This window comes from Chlamydotis macqueenii, chromosome 1, assembly GCF_036417535.1.
Source record: "Chlamydotis macqueenii isolate bChlMac1 chromosome 1, bChlMac1.mat, whole genome shotgun sequence".
Taxonomy (NCBI): Eukaryota; Metazoa; Chordata; class Aves; order Otidiformes; family Otididae; genus Chlamydotis; species Chlamydotis macqueenii.
In genome coordinates this window covers 149,493,423-149,514,914 of record NC_141556.1, presented here as the reverse complement: position 1 = coordinate 149,514,914, position 21,492 = coordinate 149,493,423, and the positions used below count along the sequence as shown (strand labels likewise).

General features: G+C 43.8%; 1 protein-coding gene across 1 annotated transcript in view; it reads left to right on the top strand.

The window, feature by feature from the left end:
- Positions 1–370: 370 nt before the first annotated feature.
- Positions 371–21,492, top strand: part of ST6GAL2 (ST6 beta-galactoside alpha-2,6-sialyltransferase 2) — a 51,567-nt gene continuing 30,445 nt past the window's right edge. Inside the window, exon 1 of the mRNA XM_086740960.1 lies at positions 371–438. The gene's annotated coding sequence lies outside the window, so the exon portion shown is untranslated. The remainder of the gene's footprint in view (positions 439–21,492) is intronic.

Here is a 21,492-nt window from a genome sequence, read left to right as displayed (position 1 = left end):
AGCGCAGACCCCCGCCCCGCCGCCGTAGCGCCCGGCTCCGCCCGTGAGGTAACGGGGGCGGAGGAGGGGGTAGGGAACCGGCGCCCATCCCGGGCGGCGGCGCGGACGCCTTTAGACTTTGTGCGGGCGGTGGTAGGGGGCGGCTCCTGGGGCGGGGGGTGGAGTGGGTAGCCCCCGAGGTGGGGGGCGGTGCCGCGCCGCTGCCGGTGCCAGCGGCAGCTCCCGGCGCTGGTAGGGCTGGGATCCGGCGGGAAGCGGGGGTGCCGGCCGGCCCCGGTGGCTGCTGCCCCCCTGCGCTTTGTGCATGCGGCGGGCACCGGCAGCAGCGTGAGGAGGAGGAGGAGGATGCGTGGGGAGAGGCATCGCGTGGGGAGCGGCGAGGCGGAGCGCCCGCGTTGCTGCATCTCGGGGGGCAGGCGCCCCGCAGAGCCCTGAGCGGTACGTACGGGCACCCCCCGGCGGAAAGCACTTTATTTTTTTTAATTTTTTTTTTTTTTTTTTTTTTTTTTGGGGGTGGGAAGGGGTATGTGAGGGGGAGGGTTTGTACTCTGCAGCGTTTGCTGGCAGGAAAATCCTCCACGTGAAGCCATATGGGTTCCCCCTGGCACAGCTTGGTGGCTTCTTGGCTTCACAGTTTTCAGGCGGGGAGTGTTTTTAGGAGGGTTCGCCTGCTCGAGAGAGCTCCCGTAGATATGTTTAGAGAAGCTGTGCTTTCCAGGAATTTAAATGAGACCTTCTTCTTTTTTTTTTTTTTCTTTTTTTTTTTTTTTTTTTTTTTCCAAGGCTGTTCTATTAGTTCTGCCTTTGCTTTTGCAGATTGTGCTTATAAATAGTTAGGGAGTCATATCAGCATATAAAAATCGATATTCTCGAAGGGGGAAAAACAAAGATCTCTGCGAATTTACCTCTAATAAGCGGTGTAGATCACTTTTGTGGACTGCTTTTATGTTTTATCAGGAGTATTATCGTCTCAAATATTCATCTGCCATTTGTAGTTGATTCTGTCATGGTAATATGTCTCAGTTGCTACTAGAAAAAAAAATCTTGAGGTTACTTGTTCCAGTAATGTAGTTGATAACAGTTGGAGTAAGATTTAGTCGTCTCGTTTCTTCATGTGGAGAGAAATGTTAAGTGATAGGCAGGAGGCAGCAGCAAACCTCAAGGTTAAGGTTTTTGCTCGTTTTTCAATCTGATTTTCCTTTCTCAGTCTTGCAAACTTTCTGAACTTTAACCCTTTGCCAATGAAACTTTCCAGGCGTGGTGTCTGCATCCAGGTAATTTTAATACATATATATGTATATGCCTTTTTTTTTTTTTTTTTTTTTTTTTTTTTTGGAAAACTCATGTAAAAGTAATTCGGCTGGTTTTGATAGCATGGGGCTTTTGGATATGGGGAAAGAATTACTACATTTTTCCATTTAAAGATGAAGCCCTTGCAGATTTTTTTTTTTATCAGGGCTTTTAATTGTTATTTTAGATTTGAAGTACAGTTTAGAGGCATTTTTCCTTCAGATATGCTTTCCGATTAAAATTCTGCCTGGAAATCCCATGGTGGTTACCTACTGGTTTTGTGTGTCTGGCTAAGACCAAAATCTGCACTGTTGGGAAGAGATGTGCTGTTTGCTGCTGAGTGAGAAGCTGTGATACGGGGTCTGGAGGTGAGGTCCTGCCTGTGCGTTCAAACCCAAGGGTATTCGGCACCGATTCTGCAGCTGATGACAAAGGGGCGCCCTGGCAGGCACCTCTGCTGAAGCAGGCAGGGCTCCACTTGCCATTTGCTGTGAAGGTGCTGGATTTGGGATCTTGTGAGTGAAGACACTGAACTGTTTGTAGGCAGAAGTCTTCTGTGATGGAGTTTAGGACCTCCACAACTCCTGATGTGGTAGCCAGAGAACTTTTTTTTTTTTTTTTTCTTCTACAGTTCATCTGGGCAGAGGACAGGATTTCCCAGCATTGTCCACGCTGCACATTCAGAGGTGGAGGATGTATACAAAATGTTAGACGTTTGTGGCGAAGTTGCAGACCTCTACATCTATCTTTTGTGATGTGTTTTCTACTGAGGAAAGGAAAATAAAGGCCAAACAATAGGGAAAGTGTTATAAAAACTTTATAAAAGAAGCTGAAAGGGATGTTAGGATTGCATATGTGAACCTCCCAGTGGAAAGACATTATGGATCAAGTTATATGTTCACCGTATCTCCGTCCTTCTTTGAAATCTGCAAAATGATTGTCTGTATATGCCCTCTTAGATTAAACATAGAGTTGTGCATCAGTAAAATCTGGAGATACCATTTCCTAATTTAAAATTAAGAAAGCAAAATAGAAAATAATTGTAATCTTACAGAATTTGAATTTTTTGTCTATTTCAGATTAGTGAAACGAGATAAACCAGCGTCCTGTTGGTAGCATCCTAACGATTGCTTTGTGAATTGATGATGCTGTGTATGTTAGTTACTGCATATACTAGTGGAGCATGCTGGATTTTACATAAGTTGTTGGAATGCTACTGGCTCGTCAAAAATTATACGCAAATCTCTCTGCAGTAATTTTCAGACTGTGTTTTGGGAACTCCTCTGTATTTGCTAAGCAATTGGCTGACGGTCTACGGAGAAGTACTTCGGCATCTGGTGTTGGCTTATTTTACATGTATTTAGCTACTAATGGCATTAAAAGAAGCCAAAATATTAAATACCTCTCTAATGTTATCAAGATAAGGAGTTGCTGTAAATACTATGAAAACTGCAGATCTGTACAAATGCTGCATGATCAGTGTGAAGGCAAATCTGGGGAATAGGGTCAGTGGGAAATCCGTTGCTCTGCAGGGATCTGTTGAGATACTGTTGCTGCTACAAAAAAATTGGGTGCCCCTGTGACACCCTAACTTTGGAACAAAGGCATAGGGACCTGGTTCAAGGAACGGAAAAATCTGGCTTTGCTGCTGCTTTCGTAGTGCAGAAATAATTTTTGTTGAGTAAGGCTGTTGGCTTCCTCAGAGTAAAGGTTTACAACCCTTAAATAGCTCTTCCTGACACTAAGCAGTGTCCTTTTCATGCATTTGAAGTGTCTTAGAAAGGCTGGCTGGTAGCATTGGTATTGATGAATGAAAAAGAAAGAAATTTACGGCATCGGATACTTTTCTTTAAATTATTTCCCTTGTTGTTAGTTATTACCGAGCATTAGACTGCCACACTTGAATATAATTAATGTAGTAAATGGTTTATTAGGCACCATCTGAACTTTTGTCTTGTTCAATTATAGAAGCTTAGTGCAGTGGTCTGTGTACAATATCAGGTCCAAATAATTGCTTTCAGACTTTTATCCGACCGTGGTTATTTTTGGAGCAGCTGCATGCCTGGCTTTTTCCTGAACTTTGCACTTTTTAGGCGCTTCCATTTGTAGTCCTGCGACTACATTTCCAATCTGCGTAACTAAAAGCAGTTGCGTTGTGATTTTGCTGGTACTAATTCAGAGCAGTCATTCTGCATGCCACCATGTACCATATTTTTTTGATCTTCCTTAAAACTCTGTCATTCATAGTTCAGTATTCACCAAACCATGACACAAATGGGAAAGTTGCAATTTATTTTTTTAAACGGTTACTGAAGTTAAGTCCAGTGATACTGTTTCTCTCAGAAATTCCTTCAAGAACATAAAAGTAGTGACATGGGATGAAATCTGGGCCACAAAGAATTTACAGTAAAGGGTTCAGATACAGCAACCCGTTTCATGTGCTTAATATGTATTAATTCCATAATAAATGGAATTTATTGAAACCCATGGTGTTATACTTAGGGTATGAGACTGTATGAAAAGCTGACTACAACTACTGTATTATACCTGAGAATAACGAAAAAAACCCTGATATTTGTTATGGGTCTTCTGAGCATTTTGTATTTTAGATGCAGTCTTTGCTATGGTGCAACCATAGAAAACTGATTTTTTTCACCAGTAACACTCTGAGGAAAGCAATTTTGAAAAGGAGTTCAGATTTATTTTTATTTGGTCTGAAAATTTTACATAGATTAGAAGTGGTGCTTCGATAGTTGGCCTTGAGGGCAAAGCATGCCAAAATTGTTATGTTTGTTGTATGCATTTTTCAAAGACTGGGTACTTCCAGGAGGACAAACGCTTGAAGAGTTCAATGTCAGGAAGCTGTGGCCAGTGCTCTTGATGCTTCCTTGACCTTGGGAACTTTGCTCCTGACAGATGCTCTGACAGAGCCTGTTTGTCTACAGGCCTCCAAAGCCCTCTTTGATGCCAACCACTTTGGAGAAGCCAAATCTTCCATGCTACTGAAGATGGCCAGAGGTTCAGTGGGAGCTGGGGGAGCGGACCAGAGCTGGGCTCTGGGATGTAACGGCCTGGATTGCTGTTGTCTTTCGTTGGAGATGCAACCATATGGCTGGTTGTCTGTGTTATGGCATTGTGCTTTCTGGAAGGTTGCTCTTTAGAAATCTAAATGTAAAGGGAAATCCAATGTTATTCTCATTGCATAGCTCTGCGATTGTCATCGGAGTAGGATTCGCTGCAGGTTTTGTACAATCCTCTGTTTATTGTATTAAATTGTATAAATAGAATCCGAGATTAGGGCATTTTATAGCTAGGGCTGTGAGGTGACGGCAAGTGCTCTCTTGGGACTGAACGCAAAATCGTGTGAACCAAATGGCTGTTTACTGTGGAAAGGAAAGTTTATTCTTCCTTTGTGATACTGTATCTGCTTGGGTGGAAGATACGTGGCCCACCAGATGTAGAGGACCTCGTGAGATTTATTCTGCAGCTTTGTGAATTCATTATGTCATTGATGGAGCCAAAGGTCAGGAGGGTGTAAAATATGATATGGGATCTGTATGGGATCCTTAGTTTAAAGCAGCTCTGCTATGCTAAGTTCTGTGTTTAATTTTGGTAGTGGAGTTGCCTTTTTCCAGTCTGTCACTGGAAGGACTACTTTTGGTCCAGTCACTGACCTGTCTGTAATTCAGTGAAGGCTCTGCTCCTCTCTCTATGAAATACCAAGTCACTCTTGCCCATGTTTGAGGGACAGGGACCAAAGTAAACACCTTTTGTGTACAAAAATGTAATTATATGCTCTACGATCATGGTCCACAATGCTGTCGTAGTTCAGCCCCGATCGGGACCAGACTACGCAGTCTCTCTCTCGCTCCCCCCACCCTCCGAGAGAATAGGAGGAGATGATATAAGAAAAACGGCTCAAGGTTTGAGATAAGGACGGAGAGAAATCCTTAAAGTTACAAAACAGACTCGACTTGGGGAAAACTATTCATTTATTTCTAAAATTAGCAGGAGAATGAGACAGGGAACAAGATAACCTCCCCCCATCCCTCCCTCTTCCCAGACTTAACATTATCTATACTACCTCCCCTCCCGAGTGGCACGGGGCGGGGAAAAAGGAATGGGGGTCGCGGTCAGTTCATCACGCGTTATTTTATGCCGCTGTATCATCGTCGGGGGAAGAACTCCTCTCATTCCTCCTCTGCTCCAGCGTGGGGTCCCTCCCACGGGCCACAGTCCTTCGTGAAACTGCTCCGGCGTGGGTCATCTCTTCCACGGGGTGCAGTCCCTCCAGAACAGCTGTCCCAGCGGGCCCTCCACAGGTCACAGCCTCCTTCAGGCCTCCACCTGCTCCGGCGTGGCGTCCTCCACGGGCTGCAGGTGGATCTCTGCTCCTCCGTGGACCTCCATGGGCTGCAGGGGGACAACCCACTCCACCATGGTCTTCACCACGAGTTGCAGAGGAATCTTGGCCAGGAGCCGCGTTACTCCTCCCCCTCCTTCTTCACTGACCTTGGCGTCTGCAGCCGTTCCTCACAACAGGCTGGCAGATGCCTCTCAGGATCCTTTTTACATCTTATTCACTTCTCATCTCCTCTTCACTTCTTGCAGCCAGGCCGGGCCGAGTTGGGCCCAGTCGGCTGCCCGGCGGGAGGCCAGAGGGTGAGGCCTGCAAAGGCCCATGAGGCTCGCGCCTCCCCCTCTCTGCCCCCCCCCCGCTCAGCTGCTTCACATCTCTCCTCCTCTTTTTCTGTTTTCCCCTTCTTAAATACGTTATCGCAGAGGCATTATCACGGGACAAATGCCCTCAGTCTTCAGGTATTTGCATAACCAAATAGTGCAGAATTTAACCTTGTTTTATGAGGCTGGTTCCTAGATAAGAAGGTGCTAGTTCAGAGTGCTGTTTCAACACAATGCATTGCCAATCTGAAAAACATTGCAGGTATTTTGTAATTCAGTGCACAGAGCAGGCGGCATTTGGCTCTGGACTGGCGATGGGATATTGGGCCTTTCCCCCTTACGCTGGGCTGTGGGCGTGAATGGAGGTCAGTAACAAAGGAAAGCTGTTTAGTCACCTGCAAAATGTGTCTTCTGATAGACAGGTTTCCACAATGTTGGAGCAGCCGCCACAATTAGATGAGTGGAGGAGCCCCCACATCATGCCTCAGCTTAACCTCAAACCCATGCCGCCAGTTGTTTCCAAACACAACCCATGGTTGCTGATCGTGCTGTGTCTGCTGGTGGAGAAAGAGTGCGTTTTATTGCCAGAGCTGTTGGCCCGTCTCTCCTAGGAAGGCTTTATCTGTGAAAGCAGAAAAAAGTGGAGCGCACAGCAGCATCCGTGAGGTCCTGGCTCCATCTGAAGAAGTTGCTTGCAGAATGTTCAAAGGCTTCACAGGGTTTAGGATTTCGTCCTGTGGAAACATTATAGAGTGCACCCTGATCTCCCGGTGAAGCTAATCATGTCTAGGCTTGATGATAGTTACTGACAAGCTGGCTGAGAAGTCAGTGATTAATTTTAACAAATGAGTTTTCTTTGAATGCAAGCTCATGCATGCCAACTATAACAGTATGCTTATGATAAATTTAGGGATTTTTTTTTTCTTTAAGCTTCAAATTTGCTGGTGATTGATTATTTTTTCCAATGTCTTAAAACATCTATGTTTTGTGGGGAGTGTATTTATGGTATTCAGGGGTATTTTATGGGCTCTTTCTCCCCGAAAATACCCTAAGTAGTAAATAAGTGTTCAAAGTGGTTGCGATTTTTTTTCCAAGTGCTTTAGGAGTGTTTATTGTATTGGATAATACAGTTTGAAAGGCCTCTAGTGCCTTCACTGAAGTGCAGCCCTGATACTGCGTCCTGTAAAAGGAGGGAAAGGTCTTGCGCTGCCATTGAGTGGGCTTTGAAGTCCTAGTTTGTATTCCAGCTGCAGGCTTCTTTCAAGAGCAGACAATAAACTTGGGTGGTAGGAAACAAAACTCTAAGCAAGCATACATGAGTTAGGTTGTATTTGGATGTATTGAAGAAGCTGGTTTTAAAACAAGGCCTGCTTGGGCTAAATATATCATGAGGCATTATAGAGGAAGTATTAAGAATAAGAGGAACGCAGGAATTTTTTGAAGAAAGCAGTGTACGCCATGTGATTTTGTTCTGAAGGTTGTGGTGCTAGCGTAGAAATTGCATTATAGCTGCATAAACAAGAAGCATTGTTTCTTAAGAACACCAGTGTGGTTTATTGGACAATCAAGCAGTGACATGTTTAGACATTTAACTTGGATATAGCCTTGCAGATGGATGCAAGGCTGCAATCTAACTACCTGGACTCCACACACAGACCTTTCATTAGCACAGCTGAAGGGCACAGAATAGCAAGGGTGGTTTGACACTGATGAGTTTGCATGGCTGTAGCTGTGTGGCGTTGACATTTTCTTTATAATATGCCGCCTTTTTTTTTCCAGAAGCATATCGTTCACCCATAAAACACGTGTTCTGATTTAAGGCATAGTTAAAAGGTCTGCTTAGCAGAAGGAGAAGTTTTACTAAGTATAAAAATGATTGCTTTGACAAAATGGAGAGTAATGTGGCATTAACAAAGAGAACTCGCTTTCCTTTTTCTTACTTCTTGGTTTTGTTTAACATGCATAACTCTCAGTGCTCTTGCATTTAAAAGACATTTAGAAAAAGACATTTAGAAAACTGGAAGTCCCTTAAAAGATTGTTTCTTTCATTATCTTGACAAACCTTGAAAAGTGGTTTCTGTGCCTGCGTAGTGATTATGTTTCAGAAACAGTTCTTAGGGATTTTATTATGTGCTGAAACATATGTTTATAAAAAAGACTATAACCTGGTGGAAAAAGTGTCTTATAATAATAAACCTGTCGATGGGCCATATGCTGCCATCAGTATGGCTGAAAAAATAAATTCTTCTACAAGTGTTAAGTAAGTTTACAGCCCAAGTGTTAAGTTAGGGTCAGACTGTGACTGGCCCACTGTGGATTGAGAGGGGGAGGAAAGTGCATGCAGATCCTCCCCAATGCTCTTTTCATTAGCTGACACAGCAGCCAGCAAGGTGGAGCGGGGTTGCACCCCTTCCCACAGGGCAGCGGAGGCTGTTCGAACTCTGTGGGAGACCGCCAGAAGTCCTCCTCCTGCAGCTTTCCTTGGCGCTCCGCGGGTTTGTGCCAGCCCGGCACAAGGCTGTGTGTTTTGTAAAACTTAGCTGAGCTTTGCGTGGTCTCCCCTGAGGAGAGCAAACCTCTGAGGTAGATTATCTGCATTTAAAAGGTGACACAAAGGATATATGAAGCCAGTAAAAATAAAAGAGCTCTGATGACTATGCAATTGGATGAGGAATGTGGAAAAAAACTTCAGTTCTTACTATCTATTAGGTAGATCACTTATATTTTATGATTTTTTTTTTTTTTGTGCTCATATCACCATTTGTGTTTTTCAAATGGAGGTGACGTGGGTCTGGCAAAATCTTTTGTTTCTGAAGAGCCAAAGTAAGATGCAGTAGGTCAAAGAATGTGTCATTCTCAAACAGCACTTCTGTGTGGGATCAATGTTTGGTAAATGTAGACACTTTCAAGCCTATTCTGCTTTGAATGCACTCGCATAGCTGCTGTGAATGGGAGTCATGCATGTGTGCACCTCAAAAAGAATAGGTCTCTTTCTAACTGAGGCATTTTTCTGTGTAGAAACATACTTCACCAAGAAGTATTTTTAATGCCCTGATGTTTTCCACCACTGATCAGCTGTACCCTGCTTGTTTTCCTAGCAGCTCGGCAGTGATAGTCGTTGTCAAAGGAAATATCAAGGATTAAGGAGAATTGGTTAAAGTAGTTGACCATGCTGAAGGCTGTGTCAAGAGATGCATGAGGTTGTCGTTGTATCCATTATCAAAATAAAGATTGTGAACAGAGCAGTTCTCACCAGGAGTGAATTCGTTACTCGCAGTCTTTCTAAACTTCATCAAAGCTTTTAGTTTGCTCAGGGGAAATCTGCTTCTTGAGGGCTGAGATCTTCTCCTTGGGTTTTCCTGCCCAGAAGTCTAATGAGGCATGTTGTGGCTGTGTGTACGAGGCTCCCAGTCTAGGAGAGGGCTTTGGAGACCAAGGGAGTAGAGCAGAGAGAGGGAATAAGCTGCAGTAGAAGCACCCAGAGTTTGCAAACACCGTGGGAAAATAGATTGGATCAGTAATCCATGGAGGACGGGGAACTTGGGAGTTTTGTGGCTTTTCCCTGGGAAAATTTTTGGGCACATCAGAGAGTAAGGCTAAGTATGGATTGAAGGAGTAGTGGGAGGACGACAGTAAGTCTAGGGAGGAAACCATCCGTGGCTGGTGGGTGCTTACCTTTCCAAGAAAGGCACTTTGGTGTTGCCAAGGCTTGGAAGCACTCTGGGACCATTTATCTTCAGCTTGGTGAAATGTTGCTCCCCCACGGAGACTGTAAAGTCCAGCCAAGTCCTTACACCCTGTTGGACCTGAGGGAAGGAACCTGGGCTTCAGTGCTGCCTCCTGAGCACAGCTGATGAGGTGATGGAGGAGCCCGCCGTGGGCCAGGCTGGCTTGCCTGCAGTACGTCCAAGCCAACATGTGGTGTTAACAACTGCAGCGCTCAGAATTTGCACAAACCCACATTCAGTAATAAAATAGCCTGCAACTAGTCAAAGGCACTGGTAGTAGCCAAGCAAATTTGGAATGTCTAAGCCAACCATTTTTAAGTTATGATGAGCCAACAAAAATTAGGACGCGGTCCAAGAAATTGAAAACACCTCACTTTTCTGGAACTCTCATATCTCCAAGATGCCTTGGCCGATCTACCTCAGACTTTCCAGAGAAGCTTTCCTTGGCACAAGACCATGACTGTGAAATTTCATGTGACTGGGTTGTACTTTGTTGAAGTTATGAAGGTTAAAACCAGAGTTTGTTATAGAAAGCTAATCTCTCCGTTAGAAATATTTCTGCATAGTTGATATTCATTCCATTGTAATTGTTCACTGCTATTTCTTGTTCAGGCTGATTGTATTTTTGCTATTTACTTTAGATATTTTTGGTTTTAAAGGATAAATTCAGAGCAGTATAGCTTGGAGCCAAGTTGTGCATGGCTGTGTATAGGCAGAAAATTAGCCCTGTATCCACTGGAGGAGTCACAGTGGGAGTCCTACTCCCACCTCAGTGTCACGGGAGAGCTTTTTGGAGTGTCTGATTTGAGAACTCACTGTTTAATACAGCTTTTCCCTCTCTGCTAGGTAGAATAGAGTGTCTCTCTTGGCCTAGTTAGGCTCTGACCTTCAGGCAAAAAAAACATGTCTGGGTGATGGCCATCTTGTCATTCAGGGTTTCCTTTGGGGCAGCTCCTGCTGTGGAAAGCCATGAAGGCGGCAACAGCCTGAGGTTGGGATCAGTGTTCTCCATGCATGCTCTTGAGCTGCTTCATTGTGACTAAACATCTGCAGCCTGAAACATCTAGCTGCCAAAATTGCAAAATTTCAGATAGGCATTAGAAAATGTTAGGGAGCCTGGAGTGCTTTTTATTTGTCAAGTTAGGGGCATTTTGGCTGTGACGTGATTCCGTATAGGAGTGAGACCTGGTTACACACCAGCCCTTTCCTCTGCTTTTGGTGCTGGTTCCTGAATGATGTGAAGATTGAGGCATGCCCTTGCAGATACTTGCTGTTGTTAGATGGAGCCGGATGAGGAAAGGTCTCTAAATATGCTGTATTTAAAGATGCTGAGTTAATTTGACTGAGTCACATTATAAGGCAGAGCAAGCAGGGCTGGAACAGATGTCAAGCTGGAATGAGCCCTCACCCGGAGGCAGGGGCTGAGAGTGTTTGAAGTCGATGCTCAACTGTATTTTCCTTTCCGGAGCTCGAGTTCAAAAGCGCCAGGAGAGGCTCAGCAGAAGTCAGGAGGTGCTGCTCCTGGAAGAGGCGAGGTGCTGGTGATTCCTGTTTGGTAGGACTCTCTTTTTCTTTTTTTTTTTTTTTTTTCCCAGGCAGGGGATCACCCAGCGCCTGCTGAGCTCTGCAGCTCATGAGGCCAGGAGGTGCTCACAGTCTTTGTCCTGTTTGCCATCTGTACTGGTGCTAGCATCTGTAGCAGAGGGACGTTGTTGCTCCTTGCCCTAATGCAACCCACGCCAAACATGCAATCGTCTGTCAAAATCCAGCAGATTATCATGGGTTAATTCCTGAAAAAGAGTGTCTGCATAAAATACCTCTCAGAAGATTTTCTATTTATTAGAAATTTACTTATTTCTATTTATTTTTTCAGGGAAAAACTCTTCGGTAGGGCCTGTTGTAATAGGACAAGGGGTAATGGTTTTAAAATAGAGGGAGGTAGATTTAGATTAGATATTAGGAAAATTTTTTTTACAATGAGGGTGGTGGAACACTGGAACAGGTTGCCCAGAGGTAGTGGATGCCCCATCCTTGGAACCATTCAAGGGCAGGTTGGACGGGGCTCTGAGCAACCTGATCTGGTTGGAGATGTCCCTGCTTCTTGCAGGGGGATTGGACTAGAAGGCCTTTAAAGGTCCCTTCCAACCCAAACCATTCTATGATTCTCTTTGCACAGGCGTTTTATTATTAGGAGCACTACGAAGACCAACGGAGCCAGCTAAAAATCAATCTGCCACCATGTAGGCAGCCAATGGGAAGAGTGCGGGGTGGGAGTAATGTGATCACAGCCACTTAAACCAGTGATCAGATAGACTGCTACCCTCTGCAAAAGCTGCAAGCAGTAGAGAAACCCCACTGAAAACTCCTGGACCACGGAATTAAAATAATTAAGCCTTGCAGTCACTGGAATACACGTCGCTCTTGCAAGGTCATCGTCAGATAAATAAGGGCACAGCTAGAGCGTGCTGTATGCGTGGAGCTTTGCTTGTGTCATATGTAACGCAGAGGCTCTTTATTTTTTTTTAAAAAACAATAACTAGTTGCAGTTGGAAGTGCCCTGAGGATTCTTCAGGTGGTGATAGCACCAAAACCACAGCTATCAAAGAGGAAATGCAAAGCCAAATACATACATAGGTCTGCGGATGCACCTTTTGATTGCTGAGCTAGCTCAGCATCACTGCACGGCTCTGTGGTGCTCTGAATAGAGACTCCTTGAATTATTTCTTCAGTAAGCAGGGCTCTGCTGGAGGAGATCACCTCAATGAATTTTTATCTGCTTGGCATTTCTAGAAATAGCGTGCATGCGCTCTTCAGACTGCAGAGCTGCAAAGCTGTGAGTTACTACTGGTGCTGCTCCATCCAGTGCTTGCAGATGAAAGTTTCCAAGGAGTCTCATAAACCCCTTGCGCGAGCCGAGAGGAGGGATAGAAAACTGCGTAGCCCATCATACCGCCGTGTTACAGTATTGTCTGCTGCTGCAGTAACCCCTGCTGTGTTTTGGAAGGTCTCGGACATACCAGCACCATGTCTAATCAGTCAAGCGGCCAATAGTCATTCGTAGCCTTGACTGCCGAGAAATTCGTCGGGGCTGAGAGAGATATCTGATCCAGCTCAAGAAGGAAGCTTGAGAAAGTAAAGTCCTCTTTCTGCAGTAGTTTGATAGTGCCACTTTAACTCTGAATTTGCTCGCTTGTTTTCTAAGGAAGAGTTAAAAGGTATGACACTTAAAAGAATTAAAATACTCTTCATTAAGTCCTTGATATTATTTCCTTATTTGCTGACTTCTAACATTTTAAGTAAATGAGGCAGGAACATTAATAGCCAGACAACGATACAGCTTGCAGAGACAATAAAGCTGTTAGATGGACGCTACTGGAGTTTCATGACTCAAAACTGTATTGTAAGTGCAGAATGAATCCAGTAAGTCTATGTGATAGAGTACGAAGTCTTCCTTACCGTACCACAGGATTAAAGTCAGCCTCTTTATATGTGATTTCCTCCCCCTCCTTGATTGTTTGGAAGCAGCTATAAAGCAGAAGTGCGGTCAGCAACTGCAGAGCAACAAGAGAGTTGCTCATTTCCCCACTGCCCCAGTTTCTCAGAAAGTAATACGTGATACCACATTGGTTCCAGTGTGGTTTTGGGATATAAAAATTGAAATTTTCATTTGGATCCGCTGAACAAAACAGTTATATTTTTGCTCTTTGAAATGCAATACCTTTAGAAGCAAAAGATTCCCTTCGTTTTCCAGCCAGCTGAAGTGAGGTTACAAAAGAAGAAAATTGCAAGTCCCGTGTATGAGAAGTACTCGGGAAAATGTCAAGTGACTTGGAAACAGAGATCCTGAATAAAAGTGTCATCAAGATGAATATAGATTGGGTCAAGACTTGCGGCAGTGGTGACAGGTTCTTAGATCTTGGAGGTGCTTTAGAACAGAGATGCTGCTTCTCCTGAGGTTTTGGAAATCGGGAAGTGGTTGTAGCGACATGGTGATGCTGGAGGAAACACGACTGTAATCCAGAATCACCAGTCACTGACTGAAATGCTGGAGGAATAGTAGCTGTAGAGAGAGTACACAGAGTACATAAAGTGCGTATTATATTAACGATGTTATATTTTCCAAGAGAGACAGTGCTTTCAGAAAGCAAATGTCATGTACTAAAAGTCTTACTTTTTTCCCTGATTCTCTGATGCCTAGGCTGAGTGAAATTGATTTTAAACTAAAGACACCAATGTGCCTGTTTCTTACAACAGCGTGCTTGGCAGAAAAGTGATATATTAGAATTCACATAGACTTGGATTCTCCGGCTCCTGGAAAGGAAACTGTGTACGTTACCCACTGACGGAAATGCGGGCTCCTCTACAGGCTGCCCTTAGGCATATTCTATTTAAGTGGCTCAAAAATATGTGATTGTTCTTCATGTGCTTGTCCATACTCTGTTTCTTTATGGAGATAGTGACATTTACAGTATCTGCAGTCTGGAGTATTGCTTTTGCCATAGGTTTTAATGATTATCTCCATTTACTAAAAAAAAACTAAGCAGAGATCTTTACATGATGATGGTATGGAAAGTTTAACAGACAAAATTGTTACCTGCATGTGGTGATAAAGTTAGAAAACATTTTAAAGAAATGAAGCTTTCCATTTGCTTGATCTGAGCCATACAAATTCTTTTCCTTTAGTTTCTCTTCCCTCATAGTATAAAACTATGTACATCTGCTCATTCTTTCATCAAAAATGATTCAGACCTGAGGGACACTTGTAATTTGGAAGTAATTAGTAAATAAGTCAGATAAATACTATCCATTGAGAATTATGAAAGCACATTGGATAGGATTCTTAAAGAGCTATATCAAATTCAAACAATTAAAGCTTAAAAATATTATCAGTAGTTAGTATGATAAGTCCATTTCATCATAAATTAGTTCACTGTTAATAATTTCTGCTGCTTTCGGAACAATCTGAAGAGATTTAGCGGTCTCAAAAAGCGGTTAAAATAGAAGAAAGAGAAAAATCTGTAGAAGTACAGCATCTTTAGACTAAAATGTGGCTGTATGCAGCTACCTCATTTGCCATACGAGCTTGGGGTGTGCGCTGGCAATCAGTGCTTGTGTGCAAACGCTGTCAGTGGGGTTCTGCGCCCAGAGCTGGACCTCAGGTCTGTGGGTGCTCCCTCCTTCCCAAATAACTTCACACAGTATTTCTTCTGATTCTTCTGGGCAAAGAAGCAAAGCTCAATGGTAATTATTTTCTTCTGCTGAAGTCGAAAGACCCCAGCTTGTGTGACTGCTGCTGTTTGCAGAATTTGGCTCTTTTAAGTGGAAGAGCAGAATGTGAGGTACAAGATATGTTTGAATAAATGTGGTTTGTGAGTAGACCGGTCTACTACTGCTCATAAATTCATCTTAAAATCTTTGTATTCCTCTACTTAAATGGCACTTAAGGATTGCAGGATGCTACAGGATCCTGCTGCAGCTTTGTAGCAGTGCTGGGGTGGGGTGATGGGAACACACAGAGCTGTGCCATTCCTCCCTGGGAATAACCTGGTGTCTCTCATGACCCTCCAGCATCTGTTAGAGGTAATACCAGTTTTCATATTTGGAGTTGTTATATCATACAATTCACTATAGTTACTAGACGTACTATGAAATTGTACAATGCATGAAAATAAAGTACAAGTTACAATAAATTAAGGAAATCCACTATTCCTGTATGGAGTTCCTTCTGCTTTGTTGAATTGGTAAATTTTGTTTAATCAATTCACCGGACTGGGTTTGGTGAGTGGTAGGTTTACTACTAGTGGCAGGTTTCCTACCAGTGGGTGTGGATTACCAGCACTTTGCTATACTACCTCATGTCGACATACAGATTCACAGTAATTTTACTTTTTTTCCAACAGCAGAGCAGGCACAACAGAATGTTTTGCACAGATACTAAAAAATCTGAGAAGTTTGAAGTAGATTGAGCATAGCTGAAGACCAGAACAAGAGTCTCATCACTGCTTGGCATTATTTATGCTTGCTGCTAGTATATTTTTTTGCGTTTTTATACCCATATTTAGCATGAACTTCAATGCGTTTTTCTCAGTTTAAAAAAACAGTTAAAAAACCCCAACCTGATGAAGTGGGAAAATTTTGCTTTGCTTGCAGTCATTGTGTGTAGTATACTGCATACCTACTATAGCAGTTTTAACTGTAAACCATCTCTACTGACATGCTGACTGGAGATATAGATGCAAATCAGGAAATAAAGCAAGAATCATGGAAATGTTAGAAACATTAAAGATTAGCTTTTAGATCAGACTAAATGGGGTTTTTCTCATTTATTTAGTGTCTGAACAGTATTGAAGCAGGACCAAACCCCATCAACGGAATAGGTTTGACAGGATTGGGTGTTGCTAAGGCGTCAATCTATGTTAGAACAAAGATTTCTTTTTCAGAACAGTCCCTTTTTATGTTGGCAGAGAAAACCTTCTTCTGATTGATTTAGGGCAGTGAATTGGCTTCACTTTATTACTTGCTGTGTGCCTTTAGCACTTAAAAGCTGCAGACGTGGTTTGGGGCTGTGTTATGCTGGGCAAGGGGCAAAACCACAGACAAGTTTGTCTCCATCCTTGCAAAGTTTTTTTCCTGATTCTCCATATGGTTGGCTTGAGTGTTGTCAATAGCCTTCCTAAGTGGCAGACGGTGCCATGATGAGGGAAAGCTCATGTTTTCTGGGAAGGCGACGAACCTGAAGAGAAGCAAGCAGCAGCTCAAAAGAAGCTCCCCAGGAAAGCAAGCAGGTGGGTACGCTGAGAGAGCATGGGCAGACCCCAGCTGTTCCTTACCGCAGCCGGGAGGGAGTCTGTTCCCATGGGTGCTGATCTGCCAGCGTGCAGTAAGGAAGGAGAGGGAGAAAGAGGATTTCAGATGTGTCTGACATCTTGCTGAGAGGATGACTACGCTCTGTGCCGGGCAAGAGGATGCGCTGCATCTGCATCTTCTAAGCAGATGCGTCTGCATTTTCTAAGCAGAGCATGCAAAAGATAGGCAGGGGGGTTGCGCGTGTCTTGGCTACTTTAGGGCAGTCTTAAAAGGAGGGTTTTTTAATGAAATCAGTGATATTTCAAAGGCCTGCCTGTTGGCTGAAAACCAAAAATAAAAAAAAGATGTAGCCTGCATTTGAAATACTAACAAATATTTTAATGAAAATTTTGAGAATCCCATGTGCTGAAGAATTGAAGGAAGGGAATATATTACATGTATACTGATTAGCTTCAGACTTCAAAGTCAGTATTTAAATCGAGACTTTTCTCTAGAGGTAAAGGCATGTCAACAACCTCTGCCAAGTATCTTAGTAAGAAAAGCGTTTACTCTTTCACAGATTCATCTGTAGTAGCCTGTAGATCTCAAAATACAAGGTTTTAGATTCCGTTGTCTCTTATAATGGTGAAAATTAGCATCAAATAGTAATTCCACAGTTATATCCAGTGAGGATGGGCTCAGAATCTTATCCCGTCATTATAACTTCTATGACAAAAGCAAACTCATGCAAATAATCTTGCGAGCTAGCCAACTCTGTCTTGCCTCTAACTTACCTCAGTTTCTCATTGTTTTAATGGTGTCAGAGCTTTCAGAGACCTTATTTATTTTTTTCTGCTACGTTCCACCTTGTAGAGAGTGAATGGCGAGTGCTGGGAGAGAGGACTTGTGCATTGCACATGGGCACTCAGGACTGCACAAAAGAGAAAGCTATGAAGAATCCAATGAACAACCTTGATTTAATTGTCACTGTTCCTCATACTGGTTTCATGATGGTAGTTCTTAGAGATCCTGTTTCTCTGCAAAATTTCCAGACAGGTAGGATTCAGATTCTAGCGGTTTGTGTCAGGTTACAAACAGCTGTATCCCCCACAGAAGAGATTTCTGTTGATCTAGTCATAGTTTAAACTAATATTGCCCTGAGCCATGCATAAAACAGTGCCAGAATGAAGAAGAAAAAGGAAAAAAAGAAAGGAACTTAAATACTAGTACTTTATTTTGCTTTATGAAGCCAAAGAAAACATCCCAGCTAGTGTAGGTTGGCTTATCATCAGCATAGTCATGTTAAGTATTAAAATATACAGAAAAAGGGGAAAAAATGTTCCAGTCCAGGAAACTTCAATTTTGGATTATATTTGTAATGTAGCAAGGGCTAAACTGACTTCATCTTTCAGTTTGGCAAGCCTTCTTCCAGGGTGAAACTTTTCATTCAAGCTTTTAGCCTAGAGCAAATAAGCTTAGAGAAGGCATGTCGGTTGTATGTATGTGTATGTGTGTATAGAAATGAGACATTAACTATGATAATTTTCTAAATGCTCTCTTGCAGTTATGTTGCTAACATAAACGCATAGGAATTGGCACTGAGATAGAGCTGAGAAATCGGGAACAATTTATTTACCATTGTTCTTTTTTAGAGTTTTAAAACAAAGGCTTGCTTGCTTTCTGGAAGCAATGTAAAAAGGCGAACTACAGTCTAATAAAAAAGTTAGTAATAAAAACCAAAGCAAAACACAGTGCCTATAGGACTTGCTTTATTGGAACACACAGTAGAAACATACTCTGCGGATGTAAAATTTCCTGCTATATTGAGAGATGGATAATCAGTATATCTCAGAAATATTGTCGCTTTAGAGTGGAAAATCAAAATTCTCCAAGCATTTCTGCCTGGAATAGTTTGTGAGTTTCATCAAGTTTTTTTTTTTTTTCTTTTTTTTTTTCTTTTTTTTTTTTTTGTGATAGGATTGAAACAGACCTTTTGTAACTGCACTCTCTGTTCCTGCGCGTGTTCATATAAACGTTTCCTTCTTTCAGGAAGCAATTCAGATTGCCCTTTTTCAGTGCAATTACTGCTGTGTTAAGTTCAAGTAATATAGCATCTAAAAACATTTATGGAGCAAAGAAAAGAAGCCTTTTATTCTAACCTTGCCAAGAGCAGAAATAAAATGAGCTGTTGTGCTGGAAGTGTAGAACTGCATGAGGATTTGTAATGTCCTATTTCTCGCGGTTTAGTCTTGTGTGCAGCCTGAGATTTGTGTGATTTAATGAGACTGTGATTCGTTTATCCTGTCAAGCTTTAAATAAAAAACCCTCAAAGCACTTCCTTCCTTTTTTTGAATTACGTGTTTTTGCAAGTACGGTATCAAAAGCTGTCCCTTAAAAAGAGGGAGGGGAACCAAATACAGTTATGTATGTTGGCTGGATTTTTTTTTTTTTTTTTAATGCTTTATTAGACACTGAGTAGACTATCCATTTCTCTGCATCTCTCTTTCTTGTTTCAGTGCATTAAGCGATTCCTGCCATCATGTTCAGTTACACATGACATCAGAACATAGGCATGGGCTGCGCTTTTGCAAGGGGAGAGGGATTAAAACCTTCTTCTGTGATCAGGGAAAGATCAGTCCCACGGAAAGCCAGGCTGTGCCGAGGATGGGCAGTAACTCCTGCTTGTGCTCTGGGTCTTCAGATACCAACTGTGCCTGTAGGTTGGAGCATCTCTGCATGGAGGGTGAAGCAACGTTCACAGGGTAGAAGAGGGGGAAAATAGGTGCAGCTATTTTGGATGCCAGTCTATTGCAATACTCAGTCCAAGGGTGTTCTGGTGCATAGGGTGGGAGGGGAGCAGGAGCCATGCTCTGCCTGCGAGGAGCGCAGTTGGTGCCCCAGGGTCCCCTTTCCCATGCACAGGGGTGGTGGGAAGCTGCACACTGACTTGGGAAGGGCTGCCCAGAATAAGGGGATAAGATGTAGCAGGGGTCCTGCTGCTCACCCAGACCTAGAATCACACAGTGGTTTGGGTTGGAAGGAGCCTTTAAAGGTCATCTAGTCCAACCCCCCATGCAAAGAGCAGGAGCATCTCCAACCAGATCAAGTTGCTCAGAGCCTTGTCAAATCTGGCCTTGAATGTTTTCAGGGATGGGGCATCCACCACCTCTCTGGGCAACCTGTTCCAGTGTTCCACCACCCTCAGTGTAAAAAATTTCTTCCTTATGTCCAGTCTGAATCTACCTCCCTCTTTTTTAAAACCATTACCCCTTGTCCTGTCACAACAGGCCCTGCTGAACAGTCTCTCCCTGTCTTTCCTGTAGGCCCCCTTGAGGTACTGGAAGACTGCTATAAGGTCTCCGTGGAGTGTCCTCTTCTCCAGGATGAACAGCCCCAACTCTCTCAGCCTGTCCTTATAGGAAAGGTGCTCCAGCCCTCTGATCATTTTCGTGGCCCTCCTCTGGACCTTCTCCAACTGGTCCATGTCCTTCTTATGTTGGGGGCTCCAGAACTGGACACAGTACTCCAGGTGGGGTCTCACCAGGGCAGAGTAGAGGGGCAGAATCACCTCCCTCGACCTGCTGGCCACGCTCCTCTTGATGCAGCCCAGGATGCGGTTGGCCTTCTGGGCCACAAGGGCACATTGCCTGCTCATGTTGAGCTTCTCATCCACGAGTACTGTGGACTGATGCAAGAGCATGGTGGCCTCTTTCCCATCAGTTGCTTGGGAGAAACAGGGGAGAATGCTCTGGGCCAGAGCCTGTCCTCAGCAGGAGCAAGGGTCACCCAGTGCTTTCCCAGAGGGAAGGATGTGTTCATTCTGGTGGGAGGAAGTTTTTCCTTCCAGTTCTCACCCCCTCAGTTCTGAGGTGTCCCAGCCTCTGACAGATGTTGTTTTGCTCTTTCGTGAGCGCTGTGGGCATGGTTTCTTGTTGGTCTCTGCCGCTCACCCCTGCCCTCCGTGCCGCTCTGCAGCCGGGCTTCCTTCCCGCCCAGCCCAGCATCCCAGCCTCCCCCAGCCCTTGCTTCTTCCTCCCTGTGTTGGCGTACTCGCTTCCTCCTCATTGACCTCACCTCAGTGATGAAAGTAAATACGTTAATAGTGGTTACGTATTGACGGAGGATGCACAAGAAAGACTGATGGCCATCAGTCTGAGTGCCAAGTTTACACACCTGGCTCGTATCTCCAGCCAGCTCGCCATGTCAGCCTGGCCTTCCCAGGACCCTAATGCTGATCAGGTCCCCTGGGAACAACTGCAGTTTCTCTGCAACATGCAGTTTGTGAGGGGGAGCAAAGATGCACAAATGTAGCGGAAAAAAACCCATGTGCAGCTCCATGGCCTGATCTGTGAGGCTTTGCCCGTGTAGAGGAACTACTGAGGTGTAAGAGTGCGGCCAGCTGGGATGGTGTTTGTACAAAGCTGGGCCCCTGCGTGGTTATCCAGTGGCATGCTGAATTTCACTTTGAAAAAGTGCCTTGCGCTGTCTATGGATATTTGCAGGGGTTTTATACTGACGTAGATAAGAATTTATTATATTTTCCTGGTGCTTGGATCAAGAAGCGGTACTGTGGCAGCTGAAATATGACTGAAAATTGTCCAAACCCGCCAGCTGATAGTTTTACAAGGGCACAAAAGATACATTAACTGCTTTTCTACTGTTTGTGTGTGAGGACGTGCTAAGGACTATGGCCAAAGTAGTGTTTTCTGCACCTGTGTCCCGTGGTGGAACCAAGGACCGCTGACATTTGCTGCAACTCGAAGCAACCTTGAACCTTTGCATCTTACTGTGAACAGTGCCAGGGCACAGCAAAGATGTGGCAAGAGCAAATGGCAAAAAAAAAGAAAAAAAAAAAAAACAAGCAAAAAACAACAAAAAAAAAGACGTCAGAAGTAGGTAAGGCCGAGTGCAGGTAGTACATGGCTGTGTGAGGGACTCCTTGAGAGGCTGTGGGGTCTGATTTATGTTGTGAAAATCGCTTATTTTCAGCACAACTGTTTGACACTTC